Raw genomic sequence first — 26,318 nt, forward strand, 5'->3', positions numbered from 1 at the left:
GTGACCGGCAGTGTATAAGAATAATATATAAGAATTCAGTTCGTACCTCACAGGAAACAGATCCGAACCCACGATCCCGGCTTCCGAGCGAGCGAAGACAGTGCATGCCTTAGACCGCTCGGCTACCGTGACCGGCTAGTCAGTAGCTTTACCCTCACATAATGATAATGATACTGTAGTACTATGCCCACCGCCAGTAATGATGATGATGAGGATGATGATAAATAGAAAAAGTTGTTTCGAACTCACGCTTTAAATATGGGGCTTTACTTTCGGAAACATGCCATACTGACAGTTACAGGATTATTTCATTCGCATATTAAATTATGTCAGATTGAGAGAATCTAGCGTAAGTAGAACGAAAGGGCAAGCATTACAATTTTGCTAAAGACATGCGTCAAGACTCTTACTGGAAAACAACTTCATAAATTTTTTAATCCCATGTGATAAGCTTAATTAAGTGTACGGCAGAAAGAACTGTTGGAGACGATACACTGAAACCTTACTGGGACCAGACATTAACAGCTGGAAAAGGCATGCAGCACAGTAGACCTGCTATTGCATTTTTTTTAAACAGAAGACAATTACATGCATAATTGATGCAGGCGTTCCTAATAAAATCCAGAAGTACATTAAATTAGCATATGAAATCAAAGAATAGTGACATAAGGAACAGGTGAGTCCTGTCAGCAGTTGATATGGACCTACGCGATTATCTGAATCTTGTATATGAATGTCTTCCGCCTCATTCGACACACAAAATTCAGCCTCTGGCCAGGAATCAGGTTGGAACATTGTGGAAACAGAATCGTGTCATGCTGTTGAACTGCTGGAAAACGCAAGTTTGTAGTCCGCTACAGTACCGGGCGCAGTCAATAGCTTACGGAAAACAGGTCGATATCCGCGAAACAAGAATATTTTCAATGATTACGAATTCGCAGAAGATTTCCCTGGGCAAGCTAGCATTTGCAGCGTCTCTCAATCTTTTGCTGCTCCCAGTAACGTCCTCTCGTGTTCCTCATCCACACAAATGGTCACCCTAAAGTAAAATTGCTGATACAGCTCGACATGCATCGACAGCGCGAGTAACACGGTCTCCACACAGAGTTCAGCTTCGCGGAGAGAAAAATGTGAATGCTGAAAACAGGCCATCTAAATGGAACATACCCAGCAGAAACAGGGCATCTTAACGGAACATACCCAGCAGAAACAGGGCATCTAAACGGAACATACCCAGCAGAAACAGGGCATCTAAACGGAACATACCCAGCAGAAACAGGGCATCTAAACGGAACATACCCAGCAGAAACAGGGCATCTAAACGGAACATACCCAGCAGAAACAGGGCATCTAAACGGAACATACCCAGCAGAAACAGGGCATCTAAACGGAACATACCCAGCAGAAACAGGGCATTTAAACAGAACATAGCCAGCAGAAACAGGGCATCTAAACGGAACATACCCAGCAGAAACAGGGCATCTAAACGGAACATACCCAGCAGAAACAGGGCATCTAAACGGAACATACCCAGCAGAAACAGGGCATCTTTTCTTCACCTTGATTGACTGATGATGCAGAAATTGGCTTGATTTTAGTTAGCACGGATGAAGAGGACATTGAAAATGAGGAACAGTGTCTGTACTGCAGACATTTCTCCTCATGGGATGCAACAGGAGGAAAATGGAAGCGCTGCACTAAATGTTGCGGCGAATGGTGTCATGAGGAGTGTTCGGGCTAACGTGAAGTTGGTCATAGTTCAAGTTCAGTGACTGTCACGACAACTAGAGTGATTTGTGTGGCATTTCTTTCAAATTGTATGTTTCAATCTGGCCAAACATTTCTATTACATTTACATTTTTTTCAGTTCAGACAATTTTGTTTTTCTTGTATTATGAAGTTCTGTTGACTACTTTTTGTGTGCAGTTTTACCTGTTTGTTACACTTCCACATTATTGTAATGAAACTTATTTGTAGATGCTTGAAATTTTGCCTTTGGACGTTACTGGGACATTGAGGTTCCTAATATGGCCAAGGTGCTTATTTTTTTGTAAATTGAAAAAAAAAAGCTCTGGAACTTAAAGTATACTAAATTTGACTTGGTTCATCCTGGTCCATCACACTAGCAATAGTATGAAAGGTTATCAGCTCCGTCCAGTGTGACTGATAAAATGTTTTTCCTCCTTTTTAATCTCTCAAGGTTCGGCCACACAGAGCGCTACGCTATGTTCGCTACGTACGCTACGTACGCTGTGTACACTCTGCGACGCAGCTAACATAGGGAACATAACGTACGTAGCGTACGGAAGTCTATGTGGCCAGTCACACTGGCAATAAAGGGAGATATTTTTCTGTTCGTATAGCGAACATAGCGTACGTAGCGCTCTGTGTGGTCAAACCTTCATCCTTGACATGTTTCGGTCTTAGAGCCCATCTTCAGAAAAACATGCGGGAGCTGCTACGTGTAATACAATATCACTGGTCATTATCTCTGTATACAGACAATATTATTACAATGCCATGAATATAAAATATTAGCCTTTAACAACTACAGCGATGTGCATGAATTTATTAAAATATTTATAAATTATTATAATTAGTCTATTTACTAGTATGGTTTGAAACTTTGTTAAAATTTAGAACTAATTTGGTTCGTGTCCTTTATACTTCTCTTTAAATTAAGACTAGTGTCTAGCACCTCGTGGTTCCGTTGTTTGAAGAACAGGACTCTTAGTGTCGTCCTGCTGTTCGGGCCACGCTGTGTTGTTATAACACAAGGATGAAAGATTAAAAAAAAAACATTTATCAATCACACCGGACGGCGTTAATAATTTTTTATACTATGCTAATTTCATTAACTAAATGATAAGTATATGCATCTTTCCACCGATCTGCATAATTGTTTTGTTTATTCATCAGTTATCATTGTCTTAATTGACAGTTAAAGGAAGTGTGGACGATATTAGATGACCTTCTCCCACTACCTGGCCTTTGCCTGGAGGAATTCAGGGAAGCCATGAGAAAACTATCAGGATAACATGTCTCGTGGCCTAGTTTCGAACCAATCACGCTTCGGAAACAAGTCTAGAACGTTACCCCCACATCAACCAGTACATTTTCTTGCTCTTATTTGAAAGAAGAGCTGTGATAAATTTTCATCAAGTAAATATGTGCCCTCCTACGTCCCTAAAGTCCCCCCGTTCGTGTCTTCAAAGTGTGGCCCCGTTTTTGTTTCGAAAAATGTGGTCACCATAACCACGAAGAAAAGAGTTGGAACTTTATAAGCAGCTAGAGGGGATGTTGGGCTGCAGGTAGCTAAACACAGAAGAAGCGAAATTTGTGTTCATGTCTTATCACCGGAATGCAGAACGAAATTACAATATACGAGTAATTGTAGCTAGTGAATCCACTGAAAGAGTGGAGAAGTAAAAATACTTTGTAATAATACCACCACATCGAAATTGCTTGATATTTTTTGTTTACTATTTAATTTTGTCGTCACGTCTGCTGTCTAAAAAAAGAAAGACAATAAATAAAATATACACGGCTGTATTCTGGGAGAAGGGTGCTGGGTAGAATTTTTGAACCGAAGAAGCAGCAAATATCTGGGGGCTACAGAAAATTGGACGATGAGTTTTACGATTTGTGCCCTTCGCCAGATATCCTTATTATGGTTCATGGATGGGAAGGAAATGCATAAAAAGTTTTGATCTAAAAATCTAACGAAGACCACTTGGAGGAACAAGTCGTAGATAGGAGGATAATATTAAAGTGGATCCTAACAAAAGAAGATGTGATGAGGATTAATTTGGCTGAGTACAGAGACCAGTGGCGGCTCCTGTAAATACGATGCTGAAACTTCGAGTTCCATGGAATTTGGAGGATTTCGCTGCAACTGAGGAGGCTCTTCATGGTGCTAATGTATGTTACCCAGAATACTCACAGCCTCAATCTGTGATATCTCGTAGTTTATTTAAAGTCGGGTCTGCATTTAGAATGAAAATTTAATGCAGTTTAATAGTTAATGCCGGTCACGGTAGCCGAGCGGTCTAAGGCATTCACTGTCTTCACTCGCTGGGAAGCCGGGATCATGGGTTCGGATCCCACTCAGGGCATGGATGTTCGTGTGCGTTTTTCTATGTTTGTGTACAGGTAGAGGCCTTGCGACGAGCTGATCACCCGCCCAAGGAGTCCTACCGAATGTGTAAGATCTAGAAAAACCGAAAGTGAACGGAGAAGTTCATGGAGGTAGGCCTAGGCCCACTGGGGCTGCAGTGCCAAGGAAAAAAAAAATAGTTAAGGAGTGTTATTGAAGCGTTGCGTTGCTTGCAAGAGAATGTTTCGTTTTAAGGCAGGACACTCGCTGATCAGCAGGACACATGGCGAAGCAAGGCAACAATTTACGCTGTCTGTTACGCTGCTAGTCTCTTGATTCATTACGCAAAAACACTTCCATATATACGTTTCGTGCTGCTGGATTTTGACACTGATGATACAGTCGATAAATCACCCGAAGCAGAACTCTCACTCTTGCGTAATTGGAAACTTCTTTATCACTTAAATTCATAAATACGACACGATCCTTTGTTGAAGTTTTCGAAAAGAATGCTGGAAGTAAACTTATATTAGGAGCGTCATATTTTTGACATCATTACCGTCTTTCTTATCGTGAAGAGACAAAAAAGTTATGTCCTGGGGTTGTATTGGCACCCCTATCCTCAGTTTTCCTCCCTCGTCCTTTTTTTGTCCTGCTGCGTCTTCCTTCATCCCGGAGAGTGAGATGGAGAGAGGCGTAGGGGGGAGAGAAGTGCACTTTCGTCGACGGACCATGGTTGCGGCACGCGATGGCCATTATTTCTCCGTTAGCCGTTTTCTCGGTGATCTACTCCCCCTCCCCCTCCCGGCGCCTACGTATCCTTTATCCTTCGTCTCTGCTTCTTGATCGGTCTTCGACTACCCCCAGCTTTCTGCAACTCTTGAACATTGGTACGTTGAACTAACGTTTCGACCCGTTCAGAAGATAAAATATTTTGCGTAATATTCGTATATTTATAACTATTTTGCAACGTCTGTAGCTTCGGGTACTGGAATAGAGTTGTGCTTAAGCACAGTATCTCATTGCGCGTAACTTGATGTAACTTATGCAACCCCGCAAACTGCTGGAAAAATGTAGTTCTGAAATGTGAGAATTATCTGCCCTGTTCGGTGAGGTAGAAAAGAGAACAGTGAACTTACGATGGGAACAAATATTGCAAATATTATGTTTTTGTACATTATCCATGGTCCTGTTTTTGTCTGAAACACCGTCCTGTTGACAACACGTTTCGGAGGCTGGATTCTGTCTCCGTCTTCAGCTAAAACCTGCTGAGTTGGGCCCAATCGATAGAGCTAGTCCTTATCTCCGGACACCTGTGCCAGCACCAAGATGGGGTATACAAGCCAAACACAGCACAAACCATCTGCGAGAAGTAAGACAAAAGATTAAAATATTAAATCTCTACACGTATGAGGCCTTGTGCCAGACAACTCTCAAGATAGATGTCATCATTCGAGAGATGAAATACTCCTTATGATACCAACACAAGGAAAACACATTTTCCTACACAGTATGTACCGGACGGGGTTATAGTTTTTTTAACTTCTGCTGCGATAACGAGAGTTCAGATGAGAGAGTAGTCCAAGCTGGGTTGGCTGTTCGGATGGTCTACCAGATCTATTATACAGTGCGTTCAGTTAAGGAGGAAACTTCGCAACACCGTTGACCCGGCCCAACATTCCTCACAGATTGCTGCTGTAACTGCTGATAGCAGAATGAGCCATTAGCGCTGATAAACGCTCACAGTTACATTTACAGGAGCAATCTGTGAGGAATATTGGGACCGGTCAGCGGTGTTGCGAAGTTTCCTCCTTGATTGAATATCCTGTGTCTTATTATAATGTGGAAATTGTAGCTCTCTGCTCGACTGCATATTTCATCTCACAAACGCCTTGAATGATCTTAATGAAAGGTACGAGGTCCTTACACTGAACGCTATAGAACAAATATTGTTTTCCGCTTTACGTAGAGCTCAAGCAGAGCTATAACATTTCTCTGAAGTAGTTCAGCATGCAGAATATTTACAAGATATAAAACACAGATGTGACAAATATCTGCAGCTTTCGTATGAAACATATTACTGTATTTATATAGGCTTACATTTAACAAAATCCATTTCTTGCTTCTTGCTGTTGGGCTTGACTGGCTTAATCAATAACAGTATTTATGATTCCGAAAACCTGAGAGGAAGAGATTATCTGTCAGACATAGACATGGATGGAAAGGTATTATTAAAACAGATCTTAAGGAAACAGAATATTAGATCGTGGACTGGATTCGATTGATTGCGGACAGAGGCGAGCTGCTGTGAACACGGCCAATGAACCTTCAGGTCTCATAAAGGGCAGGAAATTTCTTGGCCAGTTATTTGGCTGAAATTTGGTTCTGCTGCATGTGGGTAAGGTTTGTGCAGTGTGCTGCTGACTAGCTCAGTGCACAGTGTATCTGTATGTGCGGTAAATCAACGAGGGATGTAGAATCACGAGGAACACCCTTTGAGAAGTTCCGATTAACCCGCCGTATACCAAAATTAACGCCTTGTTTTCCAGTTGCAACTGCGAAACAGTCTTTATATCTGTGTGTAATGTCTTACATGTAAGGTCTTACATTTCTACATTTATATCAGCGTGAAGGCTATTTGGGCTGTTTGCCTAAGTAAACATCAACAAGAAGTAGTTACAAATGTTAGCAAGCCACCCCTACACACGAATTCAGTCCATACTGCTACACTGTATTTACGTGTAGTTATGAACTACTTGTTATTGTCGTCCCATCTACCCCAGGTCTTCCGATCCCAATTTCACCTATACTACTTGTTACTGTAGTTGCGTTCTGTTGGAATCCCTAAAGCAGAGCCCTCCTTCCCGCCGTCGAGCGAGCGCCTCAGAATGCCCGAGAGCGAATGGTCTCCCAGGCCGGTCTGTTCATTGTTACAGCTGCTGACCACTTCTCACCCAGTTCCTTTCATGTGGACACTAATACATGTCTTACAGCATATTAATTATTGACTGGCTCGCCAGCTGTTGATGTGGAAGACCTATAAATCCGGCCATTTTAGCTTTGCACTTCTCTGCTACTCGTCAGTCCCAACCTTCGAACCAGTCGACGTTTTCTCGCCGAAGCAGGTGTAGGCATGTGCCATAGGATACTGCAGTCCCTGCTCTGAATAGTATCAAAATTGCGGTCCTTACCAACGTCAAAAGTAGATATGACACCAGCGTCACATAATTAAGGGATTTAGGACTTTATGTAGTTAAAGGTCTTGCAAGATATATATTATTAAGATTGTTGTTTCTATATAATGTATTTTTTTGTTATTATTATTATTATTGGAGTGGGTGTGTTTCCCCATGCACCGCGACCAGTTGTTGATCTATTGTACATCCCCCTTTGATATTCTACCAGTCGCCATACCCTACCGATACTGGTGCGTGCTATCAGCCCCGTTCAGCCAACGAGGTCGGCCCTCGGTACCTGATACTTCCCCCATCTACCAGAAGCATTGAAAACTGCTTGGGCGGGAAACTTTTTACCCAATTTAGCTCAGAGGTCTCCTAGAGACATGGGGATCTTTTACGTGCCGTAAATCTACGACACGGGACCAACGACCTCCGCCGGGTTTGAACCCGCGTACCTTGAGTCATGAGGTGGGAACGTTACCCCTAGACTACGGAGGCCGCTTGTATAGAATGTAACTTATTCCTCTCTCTGATGTGTAGCATCAATTAGCGAACAATATTGTCCAAGCATGTGAGATTTAGTATGTACGTCTATTATAACGACTGTTTACCTACAGATTACAAAAATGGTATCAGCGAAATTCTGAGGTAATGCCTGAATAATTTGTGATAAAACGGATCCATACTTATGCATAAAGAGTTATTTCAAATCCGATGCCTTTTGTATCATTTTATATGCTAAATTTTATCGTGCGGGAAGGGTTCCGTCCCTTGACGCCTGTGCACTAATGTTCATTCAGTATATTTCCGACTGCTGTGTATATGCTTAGATCATGACTGATTTGAAATAAATGTTAAGAATATGTTCTACATTCAGGAACACACGACTGGGTCCACATTTCAGGTGAAGGACGCTCTGATTTTAGCTGTGTACGTTACTTCAGTAGACTGAAGTATCGTCCATGATATATATATACAGTGTCCGTCTTGCAGTGCATCCACTCTCACCTGTCACCTCACAACATGTTTCGGTACCATAGTGCCATCATCAGGTGCTCCATTTACAATAATCTATTGCATTGCATGCCATTATGTCAATGTAAAATTATTTAAAAGTATTTTAAAACATTCGTGAGTTATAAGAAATATTTTGTATACTAAAATCTTGTTAATATATTCATCTTATCTGTCCCAATTCAAAACCCGCGCATAGTTCCTCCACTATGGGAGTCGTTCCTCTTATATGCCGTGTGTATCGTGTCTCGTGATGCGTGTTCCCTTTTTGGCTGCGGGTGTTGATGGCACCTGATGATGGCACTATGGTGCCGGAACGTGTTGTGAAGTGACGGGTAAAAGTGGATGCACTGCAAGACGGACACTGTATATATATCATGGACGAAAATCAGTGCAACAGGACGCTAAAACACAACATTACAGACTGAAGTATATTATCGGAAGACTGCACACTCTCGTAAAGAGTCCTTAGAAGACTATTAAGATCGTGCCGTTGCTGTGTGAGAAATGTTCGACCTGCCATTTTGTTGCGCTAAGGAAGATTAGGCTCGGTAGATACCTGTATGTCCACCCACCGTTAGGATCGCAACGTTTCATTGTCACAACTCACGTGACGCGGTTCTACGCCCTCTTACTTTCGAGTATCCAGATTCATCGACTCTCCTCCAAAGATTCCAGAATCCGTCTTCATCCTTTCCTTGAAAATCTGGCGGATGTCTCTTCTTCCCCTTTTGTTCCCCTGTCCTACCCTCCTGGTTCAATCCACCGGGTGCGCCCCTCATCACCTCAAGCCCCGTCTCATTTGGTTTGCAAACTTCTCCTTATACGGGTGGGTTTAAAACATGATTTAAAGTTTGGTGAAAGGGTTTCTGAGAGAGCTTTCGAATTACAAAGCGATGGTTCTTCTCCCTGTATTCGGAATGACCCTTGTGTACCTCGAGAACAACGCCCAACGTGCGAATTTATAGCAGCTTATAATTAATTGGAATGCATAAATTATGCAGCGGGACGCATGAGATGAACCGACGCGTTGCTTCAGCGTGGCCAGCAGACGTGCACAGTAAGAACACAACCCCGCGTTCCCTGGTGTACTGGTGGTGAGGGAGTTGTGCCCTTGATTTATGCAGTTCGGGGAACAGCGCCACTCCGAGCAGGGATTCCAAATCCTTTGCTAGACCTTCCTCAGGGATTCTCTTTCCTATTTCTTCTATAAGATGCTTCTTCTTATTCTACCAGAACCTTATTTCTCTTTTTGGAACATTCTGAAGTACCGAAAACCACTACGCGCAGAAGTGGAATATCTCGCCCCTTCCAAGACTTTTAGCTTCCTGGAAATAAAGTAAATTTCTATGCTGCTCGCCTATGGCTTTCAGGCAGGGGGAGTTATCCTGAGTTTGAAATTATCTGGTGGCACAGTGTGGTGTTCCTGTTTACGCTGTGCAACGAGAGTCGTATAGATTTACGTGAACATATTCATCAACCAAATTCATGCTGTTCAATATTATTATTGAACTGATAAGGAAATACCTTGGTGGAACGAAAAGAGAGATTGTCATTAGACGTAATTTAAGTCATTTCAGTTCAGTTTGCGTCTCCGAAATATATTGTAAAGGATTTGCTCAAAGCGTTTCTAGGCAGCGGCTCGGTAAACGCTGTCAACGTTCAACAGTGGAAGATGTGCCTCAGTGGACGAATGTTATTGCGCGTTGCTAGCCAACAGCGCACCAATGAAGAGGCTGGCTAGGGATCACATGACTGTTCTCTGTGTGGTCTTCCTTATGCAACAGTTGAACTGTGTTTTCTGTGCGTGGTCCGTACGGGGCTATATAACGAGAATGACACCAGACATTCAGTTCAATTTCAGCAGTTAGCAGTTGACTTGAGAGGAGTTCAAGGCAATTGGGAAATTAGTGCGGAGTGCAGTGCAGTTGTATCTCATACGCGGTTCAAGAGAAGATTACAAGAAAGCAAAGATAGCGGACTGACAGACAGAATCCAATAGCAGTTTCGGATGTTACAAACGTAGATTAGAATTGAATTGTTGAAAACTTTATATATTATTGTTCCAGTACTAATTTGGAGTGTGTGATTCCGTGAGACTGTTATACACGCAAGTGCCAAAAGTCGGGGATAGCAGTATGTAAATTTATTTTTAAGTGGCGTCACCGTCCCCAGTTGTCAACAAGGCACCGTGCAGACTGGTGGTGGTTCATACTGGTGTGGAGTGTGTTCACATGGTATTTGTTGGGTCCGCTCGTCCATCTAAACACGTCATTGACCGGTGACCTCTACGTTACACTGCTTGGTGATTAGCAATAAAAAAAATACTTCTTTTCAAAGTCACCACTGTGATAACCTGAAATCGAACTTATATTTAATATTATTTCTTCATTTTATAACCAAATACAGGCTTATGGTACGGGTAAAATCGTATATTAAAAGGTCCGGGGTTCAGTTCTGGGTTCGCGAGTCAGGTATCCTGACTGAGGTTATCATAGTTTTCCTCCGTTCCTTCAGGCAAATGCTAGGATAATGCCTTAAAGAAGCTTCTTACAGTTTGCTTCCAGATTTATTAATCGTATTCGTAATCCTGTGTAACGGATGCCGTCTAGCAAGCCTCGTTAAATACAACCCCGTGCCTCCATGTGCGCGTGTGTTCTCCGTAATATGTTGACCCAGTTTGCTGGTTTTAATGGAATTGAGAATGAGCTTCATTCTGTTAGAGGCTACGTCACCTGTGTAAATTAATTCTCTTCTGCAGTATTACCAACATGACAGCCATGCGAACGTCTCAGGTGAGACCGACATATTGCGTAGTGCCTTACAATGCTCTATGCCTGTTGATCATCAGAAGATATAAAACTGCTGTGAATGCGATTGTTATTAAAATGCATAAAGTTGCTGTCTGTGGTCCGTATTGGTAATGGAGAGACCGCCGTGACGTCACGTTTTATCTGCTTCGGCTCCAGAATTTATGGTCGGTCACTCGCTTCTGTGCAGATATTCCCGTAACTGATATATGCTTTTCCGTTACAAAACCTGTACCGAGATATCGTCCGAACTGTTTTCGAATTATTTCGATATATTTGCTTTGTTCTTGCAGTTCCTATCGCCACTCTGCCTGTATTCTGCACATACGTTATATTGTGACGTCATTGGTCTCTGTGTTCTCTAACTCTTCCTGGCCTCAAATAACAGCTCATTTCTCACAACTGCAACTCTTAACTGACTTAACCCTCAACATTGCGACTGATGGTCGGTCAATCTGTAAGTCTTGCTCATGACCAGATATTTATTGTTTCACAGTTACGGTCTTGTTTTTGTGGGGCTCCTCTCTGACGAGAGGACGGGTTTGTCTTTTACATATGCTGCTGGCCCTCGCCAGAGCAGTCATTCTCGGGTCTGAGTGCCTTGGGACTCAATACCGCATTTTGCTGTCACAGATTTGAGACTTCCCTTTTCGTCACCTCCTACGACTCTCAGGCTCACGATGGAGGTATTCGACCCCGCCTCCACACGGGCGAACCAACAACGTCCAAGTCTAAGTCATATTGCGACTGACGGTCAGTCAGTCTGTCTGTCTTTGTGTCGAGCCCCGACTGGGGCTCATGACCAGATTTTTTTTCCTTATATGAAAGTTACTGTCCTGTCCATTTGGGGCGCCCTCTCTGACGAGAGGTCGGGTCTGTTATTTGTCAGTCATAGACTGTATTAGTAAGTCCATTGTCAGTATTTACATATACTTACATTTTTAATCTTCCTATTTCTGTGTACAATATACATACAAGACCTCTGTCAATCCAGGCTCAGTACAGCAGATTATGCCTTATTTCTAGTAGTATTCGCTACCACGGCAGTCTAGTCACTTGAACAATCTAGTCCTTGTTATATAGCCACAGCACTGACCGCACAGAAAACTTTTTTTTTCATTATTGCCTATTCCCTCGTTGCTGGGGAAACAACATATCCACAGAGCTTTTTCCTAACAAAGGCTCTTGTACTATCGTCTGTTTACACAGCTGTTATTTGGCAGTGGGTCTACATGTCACAATATTTTAAGATTATTTTTAGCTTTCTCATTTACCTTGTGTTTGATATTGTGACATTTTCTCTGAGCAGCCGTTTCTACCTCTGTCTGTCTCAGAGTCGGACCGCTTGGCCTTTTGATCTACATATCCTTTTATCGCATGGTGTGTGCCAAGCCAAATGCATGGACAAGCTGACGATGACTCAGCTGGTCAAGAAACTTCCTGCTTTGTGTGGAACACGAAGGTTCATTTCGTGTTCACAAGAGCGCGACACAGAACATGACAATGGAGTGATTGGCACTGCAGCTTCCTGTCCAGGAGGTCACTGGTTCAAATTTCATCCTGGAGACCGGCTGTCCTGAGATTTTTCGTAGGTTTTCTCAGTACGTCCAGGCGAGTGCCGGGATAACCCTTCAAGTTAGGCCATCGCTTTCCTCTCCCTACATCCCTGCCAATCCATTATTCCTGTCATTCGACTCAGTGCAATATATGCTAGCATTATCTGTACTACAGCTAGTTGAAAGCAACATAAAGTAAATCAGAAGGAATGACATGCCGCCAGTGGACCTGTCCTGACAAGATAAATCCCGCCATACCCTCTTACCATTTTAATATTATTCCCCCCCCCCGTACATCTAAGCCGGGAGCCGGGATAGCAAAGTCGGTATAGCGACTAGCTACGGGCTGGACGACAGAGGGGTCGGAATTCGAATCCCGGTAGGGGAAAGAATTTTCTGTTCTCCACGTCGTGCAGACCGGCTCTAGGTTTCACCCAACCTCCTATCCAGTGGGTACCGGAGGCTCTTTCACCGTGGGTAAATCGGCCGGGGCGTGAAGCTGACCACTCCCGGCTAGTGTCGAGGTCAAGAAACTGTGGCTCTATACATCCACTCAGCCATACGCCTACATGGCGTAGTGCTTAATTGTTAAGCACAAGGCCAACAAGGACAACTTTACCTTTCCTAAGCCTTCCGAATGTCTCTTACCTTCATGTTCTCTAACCAAAATTTTATTTGCATTTTGCATCTCTCTCACACTTGTTGTACTCCTCACACATCCTCATCGTCCTTCATGTCATCGCTTTAATATCATCTGGTGAAAAATTAACATCATTAAGGGCCCATTATATATTTTTTCCGTCGTCTGTTGCTTCTTCCGTTTGGATCCAAATATTCTTTTCGGCAGCGTGTCCGAAAATCCCCAAGAGATGTTTCTTTATTATTATCATCGCCGCCATTGTTACTGTTCTTGCTGTTCTAAGGAGGAACGAGTCTAAGCCGACTGTTGTGCCTTTACTGGGGAAACAAAGCCGTTCTGCTCATGCTATGCACGCGTTCATTACAGACCATGTAAGTGTGTTCCCGAGCGCAACGCATTAGCCATGTCTTGTACAGTGCTGTTATTGCTGTACACAGCTGCCAAAAGCAGAAACTTTAATTACTACCCTCTTTCACATTTACAGTCCACCACCCTGGTCAGTGTTTTTGAAATACAGCGCACGTCTGCACAACCCAGAGTTATTTACGTAGAAATGCAAAGGATATTTCTCTTGTCTGTACACTCCTTAGTTCCTTATGCCTGTTGAGGAAATCCTACCTCTCGCAAGGTCTTTTGTCTTCACAGAAGTGGAAACCTGCCCACCATGTGTTTGGGAGAGCCTGCCGTCTCTAGGAATATCCAGTGCGGGTTTTACATGCCTGCATGTAGACGCAGCTCTCTTACACGCACGCACGCACGCACGCACATTTTTTTTGACAAAACTAATGAGTCATGGAAGAATACTTACTTACTTACTCATGGAACTGAGCCCTTCTGGAGGAGCCGCCAATTCTGCAGCTACTCAAGAATTTCCCCAGCATTTTATTGAACCCGAAGGTTCATCACCGTGTTCACAAGAGCCCTCCACTTCTCCATATCCTGAGCCAGATCTATCCAATCAATCACATCCCATCCTGTCTCTGTAAGATCCATTCTGATATTGTCCACCCACCTACGCCTTGGTCTTCCCTGTGCTCTCTTTCCTTCTGGCTTTCCCACCAATATCCTATATGCATTCCTCGTCCCCAACATTCGTGCTACATGACCTGCCCACCTCATCCTCCTTGACTTGATCATTCTAATTATACTTTGAGAAGAGTACAAGTTATGAAGCTCCTCATTATGCAGTTTTCTCCAACCTGTCACTTCATCTCTCTTCAGTCCAAATATTCTCCTCAACACCCTGTTCTCAAACACCTCAGTTTTTCCTGCCTTAATATCAGAGACCAAGTTTCACACCCATACAGAACCACAGGCAAAATTATAATTTTGTATATTCCAATTTTTATGTTTTTGGACAACAGACGAGAAGACAAAAGGTTCTGGACTAAGCGAATTAAAAAAAAAACGTTAAACGAGACACACCTTCTTAATACCACCCCAAGGATATACATGCATGTCACCGTTCACGTTATTTTTCTATGTTGCTTTCAAAGGTAAAGTGTGGGGTAACACTGCGATTTGTAACCAGTGAAGTTCGTAACAAACTCCATGGGCCTCAGGCCTTCCTAAGAAGCCAGTAATTCGCTTAGTGGGGGGTGGAGTCCAACTGGGTCCTCTCGGCACGGCGGCCACTGATTGGCCTATTGTAGCCTGCCCCGGGTGATTATGATGATGGAGAATTTTGTGGAATGAAGATTGGTAGGGGAAACCGAAGTACTCGGAGAAAACCCGCCCCAGCGCCACTTTGTCCACCACAAATCCCACTTGACCAAACCCGGGATCGAACTCGGGCCGCGGCGTTGGATAGCCAGCGACTAACCGCTCGAGGTATGGCGCGGCAATTAAGAAGCCAGTCGGTCCTCAGGTACCCTACCCAAGACATCCCCAGGGTTGTATCTGTTCATTGCAGTGTTCGCGAATTCCCTCAACTGGGTTGTGTCCTGAGCCAGATGAACCCATTCCACGCCCTCATATCCTATTTCTCAAATATCTGCTTTAACAGTATTCTTCAGTTTACACCTAGGTCTTCCAAATTGTGTTTTCCCTTCAGCTTTCCGTTCAAAATATTGTGTGCGCTTTTCATCTGCCCACATGTTCTGCACGTGGTTCCCGCCTGATAATCATTTATTTTATCACCCCAATAATAGCGAATAGTACAAACTGTTTACATATTTTTTTTTTCATTTCGTGCATCCTGTTGTGTTATTATATACAATTGTTTATTAGAGTCCGTCACAACACAACAATACAATGGTCAAGGCTAAAATTAGCTTAGCTACATGTTTCGGCATTTAAATTCATCATCAGACACACACGTGATTACCATATTCGCAATATTACCACTATCGCAATTGCAGTTCAGTAATCTGTGAATATGGTAATCATGTGTTTGCCTGATGATGGCTTTATGAGCCAAAACATGTAGCTAAGCTAATTTTAGCCTTGACCATTGTATTGTTGTGTTGTGACGGACTCTAATAAAGAATTGTGTTTACATATTCTTGAACAGCCACAATTCAAAATCTTATTCTTGAGGCGGTTAGGAACAGGTTATATTCTCTAAATCCTTGTTATCAGTCAGTGCGTAGTGGATAGCGTGCAGACTGTAAGACGACTTTTGCATGAACAGTAACGTCTCTGTATTGTCTTTCTCTGGCCACCGTATGCAGTCATGTTAATTCCGCTGGGGTGCCACCTCCCTTTTGGGTGACCTGATAGCTAGACTCCCAGCACAGCGCTGTCAGGAAGTCCGCGTGAGTGAGCAAGATCGTGTTAGGGCCTCCAGACAAGCGACGGGATGCTTATTGAACGTGAAGTTTCAAGTGGACCTTTTCTCGGTTCCGAAGGATCAGACTGCATATATCTGTCTGGCAGTGTTTCGATTTCCAGCATCAGTAGTTCAGGCACCAATATACGAAATGTCGACAAGTTTCGTATCCGCTATCAGACATTGAAGACACCTCATTTTGGTATTCTTCAACATGACCTAGGATCCGGTAGTGTTTACTAGTGATGTGTGAGCAGTTCTAGGGGCGTCCACTGTATGTGCTTGAATTGTTTTCAGTATTGTGGCATGTAGACCCGTTGCTAGGCGGCTGTACAGCGGCCGTTGCTAAGCAGTGATTGATTAATTTGTTCTAGATGGTGTACAATACCTTTTTCCACACTCATAGACTTTCTTGAAATTTATAATAAGCCAATTTGACTCTGTATATACAGGATGAATCTAAATTATTGTGGAGATATATGTTTATAGGCCAGAGAAACACTGACAGTAATTTAGGACCACTCTGTATTTTCCCTTACACCCAGTGATTGCTACACGCACCACCTGCGTAATCTTCTAAAGCCGATTTCATAGGATCCGCAAAATAAGCGTCTATAACTGGTTTATCTGCGTAATGGAGACTAAAAATGCTTTCTATCAGGTAGGAACTTTGAACTTGCAAAAAAAATCAGTGAATTTACGAGTACTTAAGTGAAGTTTGTGCTTATAAAAGTTACTAACATTAGTGAGTACATTCTTAAGTGTTAAGTATTATGGCATGACGCTTGACAGCCGGAATAGTGGAACCAAAACAAACATTCATAGCTAGGCAACGGCTCGGTAAACGCATTCCCGCGGCAACGAATACGCAAGCAACAATGGAACTGCCGTTTCGCTGCAGCGGAGATGTAGGCTCGTCTCTATAACGAGGGAGAAATTGTTGGGGTAGAGATGGAAACGGTGTTTTCTGTGAGTTCATCCCGACCCTATGTGACAAGGATCTTAGGCACACCCGTGTGGAAGCGGGATCGAATACCACCGCCGTAGCTCTGCGAGTCGTTGCAGGCCATGAAAGAGAGAATCCAGTGCCTGGGGGTATAACCTGGCCCTGCAGGTTAGGGGAGTCTCGAATGTGAGACAATTAAATATTGTCATGAGTCCCTCGGGACTCTGACTTGAGAATGAATGCGCTGAAGAGGACCAGAAGCAATTGTAAACGACAGACCCATCATCTCGTCAGAGAGGATGTTACATAAGGATTCTAACCGCAAGTGTTCAGTTGGAAAATAACATTACTGTGTCATGAGTCTTAACGGGTTTGTCGCCAAGACGAACTGATTGGCGGTAAACAGCCCGTCGTAAAATGACTCTGACCCTGACTCTAATTAGAATTGAGAGAGTCTCTGTATTTAGTAGTCGAATGACTGAGAAGAGCCGGCTGTAAAGGAATTTGGCTATGAATAGAAGATTACATGTGCGCTGCAGTGGCATTGAGACTGTTATAAATCCGTTGCCAGGATACGACTAGTGAACACTGAGATATGTGGTGTGTGTGCGACGGTAAACTGTAAAGTGTGTGTGGATTAGCGATAGCGCTGTATTACTTATAGTTACGAGATAAGTGTATAAGGTGTTAATAAATCCAATCATCCAAATCCAAAACCCGTCTATAAATCACGCACGCACCCCTACACGTGAAAGGATAATGGTTTACTGATACCAGAAATTCTTCTCCTTCGTCCTGTGGACTTGGCCCCAGTATCATGTAATGAAGTCTGCACAGAAGCACTTAAGCATTGTGCAGTCGATAAAATGGGTATTGAGTAGTAATACTATGAGCGTTAGTTACTTTCTCACAGGAGGCCGCGCCATAGATCAAGCGGTTAGTCGCTGGCTTCCCACCGCGGCGGCCCGGGTTCGATCCCGGGTCTGGTCAAGTGGGATTTCTGGTGGTTAAAGTGACGCTGGGGCAGGTTTTCTCCGAGTACTTCGGTTTCCCCTGCCAATCTTCATTCCATCAATTGCTCCACAATCACCCTCACCTATCATCTGGGTCTGGTACAATAGGCCAGAAGTGGCCGCAGTACAAGGGACTTAGTCCCACCCCACTAACAATAAAAAAAATACGCAGTGAAATAGAATTAGGAAGAAATATATAGCAGTCCCTTGTTTCGACACAGCTCCGTCGTACCGTAATTTAAATAAGGCTGGAAGTTTGAACGCGACAGCTAAGATTTTACTACTTAATCCTGGCACGGTAGGTATTTAGTAGAAGTGTAAAGTTGCACGTTTCAGCGTCACACCTGCAGGGTGAGAAACTTCTGCAGATTATATTTCCCCTCAAGCTGAAGGCTGTATCTTGTTTAAAATCATTGAAGCACGCTGGGAATTGCTGCTGTGCATCCAGACTTTTCCACAAGACAGCGGTCTCTGCTAATAACAAGACTTGAAATCAATGCGTATTCCCGTTTGAGCAGTCGCTAACGCGAAAAGCGGCACCTAATGGAGTAACTGCCGAGCTTACAATGATACCTGGTGAAATTGGCCAAACCTGTATGTCCACTGGCATAGTTAGCCGAATTTTTCGGAACCGGTACAATCAAATTAGTGTACACATCAGGTACATTCTTTAATTAAGATCTGAAAGTCTGTGACTATGGTACTATTTTTTCCCTTGGCACTAGAGCCCCAGTGGGCCTAGGCCTACCTCCATGAACTTCTCTGTTCACTTCGGTTTTTCTAGATCTTACACATTCGGTAGGACTCCTTGGGCGGGTGATCAGCTCGTCGCAAGGCCTCTACCTGTACACAAACACAGAAAGAGGCACACACACAAACTAAACATCCATGCCCTGAGTGGGATTCGAACCCAGGATCACGGTTTCCAAGCGAGCGAAGACAGTACATGCCTGTGGTACTTTAGTACAAATATTATGTTTCTGGACATTGTCCATCGTCCTGTCTTTCTATAAAAAGTCGATCCTGTTTATTTTTCAAAACACAACGTTTCGGAGACCGGATTCTGTCTCCGTGTTCAGGGAAAATCTACTTGGTCCCAATCGATAGAGCTAGTCCCTATCTCCGGAGACAGAATACAGTTTCTGAAACGTTGAGTTTTGAAAAATAAACAGGACGCTGTTTTTAGATAAAGACAAGATGATCAGTAATGTCCATAACCCTCTTTAAGTTGGCCACCTCTTTAGCTTGTATCTTGTCCACCTTCTTGCATCTCATACTGTATGGTTTTGTGCACGATTTAACCTTTCTGAGGTGGCCACACAGAAACGGGACTAACTCTGTGTACCAGACTGTGCAAATGAAGACCTATCCTGTCATCTCTTATATGTACCTCCCACATGCCCTTTATGTAATCAATAGACAATGAAGCTGTCACAGTCAGGTGCAGCCTGCCCTTCTGTTAATGACGTGCTGGAAATATTTGGAATTTCCTTTGGATCTTCCTCCTGTTTTGCGATCAATATACGTATCTTAGCCAGCTGTCACTGGAAAAGAAGGCAGTGTATAATTCTCTGAGCCAAGTCCAGACACATGTAGTGCCTAATTCTCTGTCTGTGGGTATATCATGACATCCTTTCTCCAGGAATCTACATGCAGTTCCGTGGAGTGTAAAATGTAACTACGTTAATACGACCGTGCAATGGGCTGAAAACGAAAGCAGTCAAATGAGTTATGTACTAGGCATAAACAAGTCTTTGAATTGTTAGGACAATGCCCAATAATTTGGTGTGACAAAGTCAACAATTACATAATTTAACAAGAATATGAAAATAATGCCGAAGGCTAGGAATAAGAGCTGCAGCAACTAGAGGAAGCAAACATTACGTAAAACAGACTGACTCTAGTAAGAGTTCCGTCTTCTAGCATATAACACAGAGAGGCACATTGAAAGTCAGCCGTTGTCTTTCAATGGACTACGCATCTTTATAACCACTGATGTGAGAATCAGTTAATGCTGTAATTCGGAAATGTTTTCAGAATGACCATGCAGTGGAAATGTCAGTTACCAGGCCACTATGCATGTACTCAGTAAAAGATAAAAGTTACCACTACACCATGAAGGTGTATGGGGGGAGTGGATGTATAGAGCCACATTTTCTTGACCTCGGCACTAGTTGGAGGTTAGTGGTCAGCTTCACGCTCTGACCGCTTTACCCCCGGGGAAAAGGCCCCCGGTACCAATTGGATAGGAGGTTGGTTGGACCCCAGAACCGGTCTGGACGACATGGAGCAGAGAAAATTATTGACCTCACGGTGACCCCTCGATCATCCAGCTCGTAGCCAATCGCTATAGCGACTGAGCTATCCCGGCTCTTATGTATTTAGTCAATATAGACGGAAAAATGGCCGGTCACGGTAGCCGAACGGTCTAAGGCATGCACTGTCTTCGCTCGCTCGGAAGCCGGGATCGTGGTTCGAATCCCACTCAGGGCATGGATTTTGTGTGCGTTTTTCTGTGTTTGTCTACGGGTAGAGGCCTTGCGACGAGCTGATCATCCGCCCAAGGAATCCTACCGAATGTGTAAGATCTAGAAAACCCGAAGTGAGCGGAGTTCATGGAGGTAGGTCTAGGCCCACTGGGGCTGTAGTGCCAAGGGAAAAAAAAAATACGGAAAAATAGGAGATGTTAAAACTGTTTTTTGTAAGTTGGGCTCTTGCTGGAGGGTAACCATAGTCACGTTACACTGTACATCGTAGTAGCGATCTGGAACTCGTGTAATTAGTCAGTGACTGAGTGGCGAAGCTTTAGACGGCAGAAGGGCAGTAGTGTTTACATGAGCCTGTAGACTTCAGACATGTGACCTTCCTAGATAGGACCATCTGAGGTTATTAATTTAGGTTTCTCTCATACCAGAGTATAAAAAGTTACACTCCCGTAGAATTAGCTGTCACCTTGGAGCGTAATCCCCTCTCGCCCGCTCGAGAAATTCAGAGTCTTTTATGGCACTGAAAGATTCATCACCGTGTTCACAAGAGCGAACCACTGGATCCTGGCCCGGGCTAGGTGAATCCTGTTCACATTCGCACAACCATTTTAATGTTATCGCTCCATCCACGCCTATGTTTTCCAAGCGGTCCTTTCCCTCCAGGTTTTCCAAAAAGAATGTTGTCTGCATTTATTGTAGCTTTCTCGCGTGCTAAATATCTTACCCATCTCACCCTCCTTAGTGTTCTCACCCAAATTATGGAGGAGCTCCGCGTTATGTTCCTGCCTAAATCTGCCCTGCAGTATGAGGAACAGATGTTGTTCATGGCGGTTGCTTGCATTTAACATTTCTTGGTTTGTGATCTCGCAAACATGCCGTGTNGAGCGCAATAGCCTCTCGCCCGCTCGAGAAATTCAGAGTCTTTTATGGCACTGGAAGATTCATTACCGTGTTCACAAAGCGAACCACTGGATCTTGGCCCGGGCTAGATGAATCCTGTTCACTTTCGCACAACCACTTTAATGTTATCGTTCCATCCACGCCTATGTTTTCCAAGCGGTCCTTTCCCTCCAGGTTTTCCAAAAAGAATGTTATCTGCATTTGTTGTAGCTTTCTCGCGTGCTAAATATCTCACCCATCTTCACCCTCCTTAGTGTGCTCACCCAAATTATGGAGGAGCTCCGCGTTATGTTCCTGCCTAAATCTGCCCTGCAGTATGAGGAACAGATGTTGTTCATGGCGGTTGCTTGCATTTAACATTTCTTGGTTTGTGATCTCGCAAACATGCCGTGTTTGTGACCCTTGGAATACGTTTCGACTGTCTCTTATTTCTTATGCATTGTCCCCTTCCGCCTCTCATGTCCCGTAGCATCTGGTCAGTATGCACGCAACGTAAGAAAGAAACATCTTGCAACATGTGCAGAAATGGGGAAGGAGAAATAAAAGTAATTGTTCCAATGATAATGATGGTTCTCTTTGTCCGATCTTCTTTTTATTAATATTTTCACCCTCCTCAAGTTGTGTGCCACACATATTCGCGTTCGTGTTCATGTGCCTTACGTTCTTTGTGTTTTATTATCAGAAAAATAATTATTTTCCAGAATATCCTGCATTTCTTACTTTTCTGTTTTTTTCCTCTCTTTTTCCAGGTGAGTGGAATAACACAACTGGCGATATTCTTTTGTATCGATTTCGTGCGCCTGTGCTGAAGCAGGTAAGAGTTTCACATTCTAATTCCTCTTTCCTGGGTTCAGTCACTTCCGGGATTAGTTTGACTCAATATTGATGCTGTGCTCGAAAATCTTCTTCTTAGGAGTGATAACAGAGTTTATCTTCGGGAATATTAACTAATGAGCATATTTCTCGAGAAATTAATAGTCACTCTATTCGTCAGAAAGATCCCCTGAAGGTTAATTACTGTGTTCACAATACCGGGTGTCCAAACTCCCATACTCAATCATTTGAAACGAATCCACATCTGTGAATAGCCCCCAAGTGATCTGTTCCCCTCAATTTAACCATTATACACGTACATTTCGTAAGGTTTTTATAACCTCCCTTATACATGCTACATGTCCCGACCTTCGTTTCCTCCATCGCTCGATCAAGCTAATAATAATTGGTGAGCGGCAGAATTATGGGACTTCTAATTATGCTGTTATCTGCAATATTCTGTTGATATATTCGTGTTAAATTTAAATGTTCTCCCTGGCACTTTGTTCTGAAACTATTCTAACGTGGATGGCTACAGCGTTCCAAAGCAACAGGTTGGTAAACAAACCTCAACAGAGAGGCTGTTTTCTATGGTGTCCGCGCCGCGACCGTTGCTTTATAATGGTTCGGTAAAAGCGTTTCAACAATAGAGGCTGTGTTTTCTGCGGCGTTACAGTTCAGTTCTGAGTTCTGACTTCTGAATTTTCAGTAGAAGATAGCCTCGGGAAATTCGTAGACGACTTCATTCATGTGTAACACTTGGAGTGTGCAATTGAGGTGAGACTGCTATAAATCCGTTGCAAGGAGACGACTAGTGAAGACTGAGAACACTAGTGAGTGCGCAATGATGAACTGGAAACTGTGTAAATCAGCGATAGCGCTGCAGTAAATATGAATAAGACGGATTCTAACCAAGGTGCTAATAAATTTAATCATCAGAACTGGAACCCGTCATTTTCGCCACGCGTACCACTCTATATATAACACTGTGTTATTTCCAACGAATAGGTCTAAATATTGATTAGTATAATATTATCCGTTAGCCCCTGTGTTTGTGTTAACAGTAGTTTTAGCCTGTCGTGGCACCCAGTGCTTCCTACAAAACTGACCAATTGGCGGCTGCCAAGGTCAGCTTCACACTTTTCAACCTCACAGTTTCAGTAATGAAGGAGACATGGAACAGACAGGTTTTCTGCTGGATGACTGGCCTCGTCTTCCCGAAATGTCTGTCTTACCCTACGTGTGAATCTGGCTGCAGCTGAACTTCCATAATGCCTGTTCCGGTTCAGCACAAAATCTCTTACTTTGTTATATAAATTTTCGTACTCATGTATTATCGTATTATTATTATTATTGATTGCCTCTGTGGTCTAGTGCTCAGAGTTCCTGGCTACAGAACCAGAAGTCCCATGTTTGATTGAAGGAAATAGCGGCTCCGGTCTAGAAAACCGAGATTAACGGCCGTGGGGATTCGTTGCGCTGACCACGTGACACCCTCTATCAACTAAAGTTAGAACCAACTTCGCCGACAATCGGCGGTCGCTCGGTCGGTATAGTTCGCTTGCGGACTAGAGGCCACGGAGTTTTGTTTTTGTGGTCTGTTTTAAAAGACAGACGTCTAAAAAATATGGTCTGCTATGTTTCGAAGAATCTCTGCTTTGGTCCTCAGGCAAAACGCAAGGAAGTGAATTCTGCATCGTAGATCTGTTTGACGATGCTGATCGTCAGTAGACACGGGAACGATCTAATTCGAAGTACAAGAACAATTCCCACTGGCGAATAAGCAATAAAGCAATCTACGACAAATTTGTATAGGGTCAAACAGGTTAACCAGTAGAATAGAATGGACGATAAATGGGGTCTACTTACATGTCTTCAAGACAGATCCACGTGTTTACTACAACTTGTCCCCCCATGTGGGGGTGTTCCCAGATCGGGAAAGAACCAAGAAGCTTCCAGAAGGCGGTAAACCAAAAAAGTAAACAGAATAAGGAGGGGAAGAACTGTAAGTATGACGCATTCAAATACCAGTCAAAAAACAGTGCAAAGCAAATAAAAAACCGATAAGAGGCCTCGAAGTACATGGCGCACGTACTTATATACACGTGCTCCAGTCATGTGCGGCCGTGCCTAGGCATAGGCGGTTAGTCACCGGCTTCCAATCGCTGTGGAATGGGTTCGATCGCTGGTGAGGTCTTGTGGGATTTATGGTGGTGAAATGGCAGTGGGGCAGAATTTCTCCAAATAAGTCTGTTTCCCCTGCCAGTTCTGATTCCACCGACTGCTCCATACTCGTCTATTGTCTGGGGCTAGTACAATGGACCCACTAGTGGCCTACGTACCGAATGGTCTCGGAGTCACCCCACGCCGCGCAATTAAGGGCAGTAGGCGCCTTCTTTAATGATCGATGACCACATCGGAGAGAAGTATTTTGGTTTGTTGTTGGAAGCTACTGGTTATCAGGCGAATGCGCGAGTTGCAGTAAGCCCAGGCGTACCTTGAACGTGTCTGGCTTGACACAGTTTTTCTTGATTTTGTCTTGATTTGTCGATAAAATAATTCTGTCATCCGTTAGTTTCTGTTGCTTAACGTGATGGTCCATGACACATTGGTGGCAGGTCGTTTTATTGCTTGCTTCGCAATGAGAAGTTTTGGTCTTGTACAGTATGCGCCAAAACGTACAGCACTGAAATGATACCACTGTCTATTCATGTGAAGGCCTCTTGCCTTCTCAAATCCTGAAGAAATGGTCCGATCACCATGTCCCTGTAGCGTTCTTGGGTGACGGTAAGAGCATTGCCTTCCTCATCCTCAATGAAATAGGGGCCTAATATACCGTGTGCTGAGACGGCACACCATAGCGTCACACGTGTACTGTGTAGCGGTTTCTGGACGATAACATTTGGCCGCTCAAAACCAAAGAAGCGAGTTGTCTGGCGACCACTTCCGTATGAGCGGAAATGATATTCAACTATGAATACTTTTCCCTCCATCGAGAGACCAATTTCCAACAACTGTACAATGCCACTTCCTTTTTACTACTGGGAACACGTGCGGCTGGAGCTATGACCCGTCGACAAACGCACATTCGCGTTCGAGATGCGCGAGTTTCAGTACTGCACTTTGGCGCATACTGTATATCTCCTTCTTCTTCAGCATCATCGGCAAAACCGCTTTTTAGCCATAGTTTTTCTTCGAAGAGTGTACCCTATTGCATCCGATTTTCACGTCCTTGGATTTGGCAACATTAATTTGCTTACAGAGCACGCTCGTCAGCTTTGCGTCCGACCCTCAATATTTTTATTGACCCGTTGCGTAGCAACGATAGAGGGATACACATACACAGACTGATGGGATGATTTATTCCGTTTAGGTGGGTTCAGTTGCCATGATATGCATATCGAGTTCCATAAAGTCTAGTTCAGACATTCGAAAGTTGATAAGGAGGATACACCGACGGCTTGGAGGTTATATAAGCCTACTTTTATTTTTCAAAAGAAGAAAAATATACTCAAATGTATTTGAAACCACATAATAGAGGCCAAATAAGGTGTCATACTAGCAGTAATGTTAATAAAAATAATTACATCATTCTAATAAAATTTTAGAGTTGTATGTATAATTATAAGCCGGTCACGGTAGCCGAGCGGTCTAAGGCATGCACTGTCTTCCCTCGCTCGGATGCCAGGCTCGTGGGTTCGAATGCCATTCAGGGCGTGGATCTTTGTGTGCATGTTTCTGTGTTTGTGTACAGGTAGAAACCTTGCGACGAGCTGATCACCCGCCCAAGGAGTCCTACCGAACGTGTAAGATATACAAAAACCGAAGTGAACGGAGAAGTTCAGCCCACTGGGGCTGTAGTGCCAAGGGAAAAAAGAAAGTATAATTATCATCATCATCATAGACTGGAAATGGGTGTCAGTATGTGAGCGAATAGCAGGACCACTGATGTGCGCTACCACGGACCTGGTTCCTTCAGCCAGTAAAAGTATTGTGACATGTCGCGAAAAGCCGAGGCCCCCCCCCCACACCAGCAGTGACGCGGCGGGGGGGGCAGCGCTCCCCCCCCACCCCCCCGCGGGAACGGACCGCTCG

Source organism: Cryptotermes secundus, unplaced genomic scaffold (assembly GCF_002891405.2).
Source record: "Cryptotermes secundus unplaced genomic scaffold, Csec_1.0 scaffold79, whole genome shotgun sequence".
Classification (NCBI taxonomy): Eukaryota; Metazoa; Arthropoda; class Insecta; order Blattodea; family Kalotermitidae; genus Cryptotermes; species Cryptotermes secundus.